The sequence below is a fragment of the Kryptolebias marmoratus genome, linkage group LG15 (genome assembly GCF_001649575.2).
Source record: "Kryptolebias marmoratus isolate JLee-2015 linkage group LG15, ASM164957v2, whole genome shotgun sequence".
In the NCBI taxonomy this organism is placed as follows: Eukaryota; Metazoa; Chordata; class Actinopteri; order Cyprinodontiformes; family Rivulidae; genus Kryptolebias; species Kryptolebias marmoratus.
In genome coordinates this window covers 24,094,415-24,100,843 of record NC_051444.1, presented here as the reverse complement: position 1 = coordinate 24,100,843, position 6,429 = coordinate 24,094,415, and the positions used below count along the sequence as shown (strand labels likewise).

Below are 6,429 nucleotides of genomic sequence, written 5' to 3'. Positions count from 1 at the left end.
TCCACAGCCACCTCTCTGCAAAACGCAATATTAATAAAGTGAGCTCCTTTTGCCAAGTTGACCTGTTTCAAAGGTTTTCCTGTATGAGAGGCTCTCATGTTAGTTGAAAAAAAGAACATCTCCAACTGAGCCTCCTGATTACAAACTGAATATCTGTGGTCCTGTACATAAGCCTCGCTGCTGCATTCAAAAACTGCTGAGATGTTTCTCTGCTGCTGCTGGGGATTTCTTTCACTTTGATATGCTCGAGTTTGAAAATATCTGCAGAAATCTATAAGACACGGAACGCTGTCTGCTTCTTTTACCAAATCAAATGCTGGTTTGACATGTTATTTACTTTCTGAACAATGCTTTTAATAAAAGGATTTCAGCATTCATGAACGAACCTCCTGAGTTTCTGAGCATTCTGACACTTAAAAAGTGTGACTCCGTGCCGACTTTTACCTTTGATTTTCTTCTCACTTAAGGCTCAAATCTCAGTGCTCTTGTCGAGGACGCTCCCTCTCTGATCACGGAGTTACATTTCGGAATTTTTGAACATGACAAGTGGTCGTCTTTTGAACATCTCCTAACTTTGATCCAACCCCCTAACATCAGTAGACTAACTTTTCTGAGAACTAACTTAGTAAGTATTTGACTGAATTGGTATAATTCTGTGTATTTTCTCATACATGGTCCTGCAAAGAAGAAAAATGGGCCTGTTTTGAATTTGTGGAAGAAATAAATAGTTTAATGACATTTAGGGCTAGGTTAAATCTTTCAGTAGAAAACACAAATCAGTCTTTTTTTACCATTTAATATTGTTAAGAATGGAAACAGGAGGACAACGTGTTTCCAACTTTAAGGCCTAACAAGGTAAAAAAAAAAATGTTTTGATAGTGCAGAAATAATGATATAAGACTAATTTCTGAAAAGGTTAAAAAAACATAGCAGTCATGTCTTTGAGGTTGCTATTAGAATGAGGGCCCAAGGTAAGTAAAAACTTTATTTTTACAGCAGCAGGTGAGACTGAAAGATCTTTGGGGAATAAAATGAAGAGGACACAGGTGACCTTGTAGATGTTTGCTTTTGAAAGATAAAAAGTCATTCATGCATCTTTTCATTGCAGGCTAGAGGGGCGGAAAAGATTCAGCAAGGAGGACGGCGGAGGAGAGTGGGCAGGCAAGTACGCCGGGCCGACTTCTCCTTATTTCTTTTCTGGGGGAACGAGGAGTTCTGAGCACTGATGCTAATGATCACAGAGTTCAACACGCCTCAGCTCAGCCTTGTGTAACAGAATCAGCTGTAACTGAGAGCAGCTGCATCCAATTAGACACCCAGAATGGAGCAGTGGCGCCACCAGCAGGGAAAACCAAGAACTGCATGTCTGCAAGGTAAGAAGGGGAAAAGGGATGACGAACCCTCCTCCAGTCTGGAAGCCTAACACCAGATGGATACGTCTGACATTTTGTTTAGAAAGCTGTGTTTATTACAGCTGCTGCTGAATTCTAAGCTCTGGTTGTGTTTTCCTGTTTATAGTTTCTTCTGTAATTTTGCAACTAAATTACTTCCACATACTTTGCACTTTTCTAGCTATCCATATGTCAACACATTCAGCTTAACAGGAAACTGTGTGGCTTTGGCTTTTGTAACTGTTATACTTTTGAAAATATTTAACTTTTTACAAAACTTTTACACACAGAAATACCTTGAGATCCCTTCATTTCTTCAAAACGTTGCTCTCTTTGAAATCTAGTTCAGCACATTTGCTTTATTTTAGTTTAGGTTTTAGTTGTTGTACTGGTTTTAGCTACAGTTTTGCAAATTTTTATTTTGAGCTACAGCTTTACTCGTTTTAGCTTTCAGCTATGGTTTTGCTAATTTTAAGTTTGTTTTTTTTTTTTTTTTTTTTTTTTTTTTTTTTTTTTTTTTTTTTACACCCGTTCTGCTAATTTGAGCTTTTACCTACTGTTCTGCTCATTTTAGCTTGCTGCTCCGGGTGTTTAGCTTTTCACAGTTCTGCTCGTTTTAGCTTGTGTTCTTCTTCCTTTAACTTTAACAATTCCCTCTCAGCTTCTTCAGCAGATTTCAGCAGCAGAGTCACCCGGTGCTCAGCATTCACACTGACTTTTTGCAGAAAAAATATGCTCAGTTTTCAAGGTAATGTTTAAAATGGCATCCCCATTATTATACATGCTCAACCTAATCTGGAAGCCAATTTGAAAAAGTCACGTTGAAACAAAGCTGGTAAAATGAGGTAATGGGTAATCACAGTCCATATCCATCATAATTCATCCTGGTGAGAAAACAAGAAGACAAAATGTTTGAACCAGGTGTGAAACAAACCAGCACCCTGTCATGCATTTAGATCTATCTGAAATGTGTTTCTAACAAAGGGAAGCTGAATAGCAGGGTGGGGACTTCATTAGACGTCCGGATGGATGATGTGTTGGTTTTACCCTGCAGTCGTCCTGCCTACCTGCCGGTGAGGACCCTGCACTGAATACAATCTCACCACAGGGCTCGGATAGCTCCACAGATCAATGCTACCAGAGCTAAATGAAATAAATAGTCCTAACCGGACCACCGCAGAAACAGTGTTTTGCTTACATGAATGAAATACATTCTTCCAGACGAGACATTAAAACGATGTGTGGTTGGATTCATGTGGAGTAATATCATATCTCATAAAAGTAGGAAAAATACACTAACTGAAAAGGGATGGAGCCTGAGGACAGACTGATAGAAGTCCACATCCTTTTATATGACCCAGCAAGCTGCTTTTGCTCAGTAAAAGAAGCTTTGAGATGAGGAAGATAATAAAGATAATTTATTTGCACTTCATGCAGTATGTTGAGAATTTACCACAAAAACATATATATAGTTTGCTCAAATCTGGTGCAGCTTTTTCCATTTAAAGTCTGAAACTTTGGGGTTTCATGGTGTTTCATTAGTGTAATCTAATTTCTCCTGCTTTCATTCCTTCCTCCTTGTTTGTCAGTATGTTTCAGTTATCTTAAAGGTGAAATGAAGTGTTTTGAAGCTAACAAAAAAGAAAGTCATAAAAGGTGCTTGTTTTCAGAGTCTCTCATTTAAAAAATACACTAATTTAAAATTAATAATCAAGGATCAAAAAAATGACTAGGGTCTCTTCAAGGTTTATTGTGAAGTGTGACGTATCGAGAGCCAAACACGGGAACGCCAACAAGGCAGTAAATAGCAAATAGGGATAGTGTGGGGGTAAAATGGTTGCAATTAATTGAGTAAACTGACCTAAAACTACAACAGCTGAGTCATTCTTCAGCCTCCTGAAGGACAAGAAAGTTTGATGGATGTGGTCAGTTTAGCTAAAATCTGATGTCTGACTGCAATTAAAGTTTTGAAGAGGACAACCTGAAATACAAACCTTCAATAGAAGAACCACCTTCACCCACTGTCAACAAAACGTGCTTCTTCTTCTTCTGCTTCCGTGATAAACACAGCGACAGTAACCTCCTCGGCGTCTTACAGCGGTCTCCCACAGCTGGTCCCGCCTCCTTCTACGTCAGTGATTCCCAACCCTGGACCTGGAGGAGCACCATCCTGCATGTTTTCATTGTTTCCCTGCTCTTCAGCAGGTCTTTGACGTCTGCAGAAGCCTGTTAATCACTCAGTGATTCCAATCAGGTGTGTCAAAGGAAGGAACCAGCTAAAACATGCAGGATAGTGGCCCTCCAGGACCAGGGTTGGGAACCACTGTTCTACGTCGCCAACCAAGGAGGTGACACCACCCACACAATCAGCCCACTTCAAGATTATGACACAAAAACTCTAAAGACAAGTCATTAACATTTTAAATCAGAGAAATGGACCACTGGAGTGTTTCATGAGAGTGTTTCAATAAAAGAAAAACCTAAAAAAACTCATTATTTTGATATTTTCTGGATTGCCTGGCTCTCTCTCACACACACCTGCTGTTCATGTGTAATCATCCCAGCTGCATTCACTTTGTAATCAGCTCCCCCGTTATATGTTTGTCCTCAGCCTCTCAATCATGTTCAGACTCCTGTCTTTGTTGCAATTCATATTGTTGTTGTTGTCATTGTCACCTGCCTGCTTGGATTAGGTTAAATAAAGTTGGTGATGATTTCTGCCTCCCTGCCTACTGCCTGGCTGCTGGCAGTGTTGGAAAAATGAAGCCTTCGTGAAGCTTTGAAGCTTTTCATCCAATTTGTTAAAAAAAAAAAGCCAATTCCTTCATGTGCACACAAACCCCCCTGCCTGTCACAACTTTTACTGTCATTTCAACTGACTGGGCTGTCCTCTCGGCTGCCTTGCAGCTGTGTCAGCGTGGGAACAATCCCTGCCAAGGACGGAAATAAAAGCACCTTAATTTGATTTAATATGGTTCATTCATTTATCTCATCTGTTTCTGATTAATGTGTGGGTAAATGTAGGAGAGCTATTTAGCTCAATATCTATAAAAATGAATGAGTTGGAATGATTTCTTTGTGTTGGCAATTAGCTGCGGTGGCCATCTTGAGTTGGGTTGACTCTAAATGTTAATCAGTCGTAGATGTACAGGCAGTGATTATGTTCTGAGGCTTTCACTAACATCAGTCTGGTGGTTTAAGAGATATTTTGCCAACAGACAAACAAGGATGACTCCAGCTGTAGACCTCTGAGTAACTGTTGGGCATGAATCCCTGCTACTACCACACCAAATTTGACATCAGAATCTGTAAAACTAACAGCCATATTTGTGTTTTGGACAGTCAGCTGGCTGCGGCGGCCATCTCAAACTGTGTTAATCAGTTGTAGAGGTACACTCACTGATTGGTTTCTGCAAATTTTTATTTAAATCTACGCCTCGGTTCACCAGAGATTTTGCTTACAGACAGATATCCCGACAGTAGCTGATGGAAAAGTTTTAAAAACAGGTCTCGCTCGTTCAGTGAGAGCTTAAAATATGTGTTGGAGATGCACCTCAGCTGCTTCTCCACCAAACCTGAGCTCAGGATTTATAAAGCTGACAGAGTCAAAGCAATGTGTGTGTTTACTAAGGTTGCTTTGCTGTGACAGCCATCTTGAATGTGACTGACTTTAGATTTAATCAGCTGTAAACGTACATCCAATGATTACTTAATTAATATCAGTTCACCGGATCATAAGATATTTTGCTAATGGGATGGCCAAAAACATTACCCCCCCAACTTCGCCTTTAGCAGAAGAAAATTTTTTTTTTTTTTTAATCAGCATGCCGAAAGAAAAGTCCATGTTTCTTTGAGATGCTGTGCCAGTTTAATTAATTTTATTCTTAATTTTGTTTACTTAAAACACACTAGAGCGCAAACCTCCTCCAAGGCGATTAAAGACCCGTAGGAGCCGAATCATGATCCGGATCACCACCAAAATTTAATCACTTGTTTTCCTGAAAATTTCACCAAAATCTGTACACTGGTCTTGCGAACAGACGGACAAACAAACCGACCAACACCAGGGAAAACGTAACCTCCTCGGTGGAGATAATTAGGCAACATTTATTTGTAAGTAATTTGCTTTAAACTTCTTAAAACGGCCTTTCTGTGAAACTGCCGTCAGACTCGTTAAAGTGCAAAACGTGCACTTAGGAAGAAGCAAAGGTGTGACTGAGGTCCAATTATTCCTTCAGGCCAGGGATGAAGCCACCTCTGCAACACTAACAGGTGGTTTATTCATCTTGGGGGGGGGGGAAATTAAATGGTCGCTGTGGGTCAGTGGTTGGAGCCGTCGTCCTCCAGTGAGAGAGTTGGAGGTTCAATTCCACCAGCACACCACATGTCAGACTGTCCCTGGGAAGACACTGAACCCCTAATTGTCTCTGATGTATCCCATCAGTGTAAGGATGCAGTCTGAAGCACTGATTAGACTCTACAGAATGATGTATTCAGATTATCTGTGCTGGAGTGGAGTGCTGTATGAATGTGTGTGTGGACGGGGAAATGAGGGCAGATTGTGTTGTAGAGTGCTTTGAGTGGCCTGATTGGCTAGAAAGGTGATATATACCGTAAGTATGGTACATTTACTATTATTCTGAAACTATAATGCTGAGGAGACACTGAAAACATCAACATCCGTGCACTTCTTGCTCGCAGTTTGCACAGCACTCATCTTGCTTGCGCTGCTGTGCGTGCACGCTTCATTTTATGCCTGAAAGTATCTCTTTCAAGAGCAAACTTTGAAAATTATCTCTGTTGCTGCATGTGCACCTAAAATTTATTCAGCTGTTATCAGCTCAACACCCCCTCTCCAGCCTCTTTATTAACAATAATTTACATTCACGTGGAGCGATGGAAGATATATACTGGGGGAAGTGTCGTTGAAAGAGCCAGTGGTTATTCTGTAATGAGCGTCTTGTCTCCTTCCTCATGTGCGGTTTGTGAATGTGGCGTTACTTCCAGGTGGGGGCTGGCAACATTTCGGGGGGAGGGG

General features: G+C 40.6%; 1 long non-coding RNA gene across 1 annotated transcript in view; it reads left to right on the top strand.

Moving 5' to 3' along the window:
• The first annotated feature begins 776 nt into the window (after positions 1–776).
• Positions 777–6,429, top strand: part of LOC108234778 — a 10,135-nt gene continuing 4,482 nt past the window's right edge. Inside the window, exon 1 of the long non-coding RNA XR_003039069.2 lies at positions 777–1,373. This is a non-coding gene — a long non-coding RNA (uncharacterized LOC108234778). The remainder of the gene's footprint in view (positions 1,374–6,429) is intronic.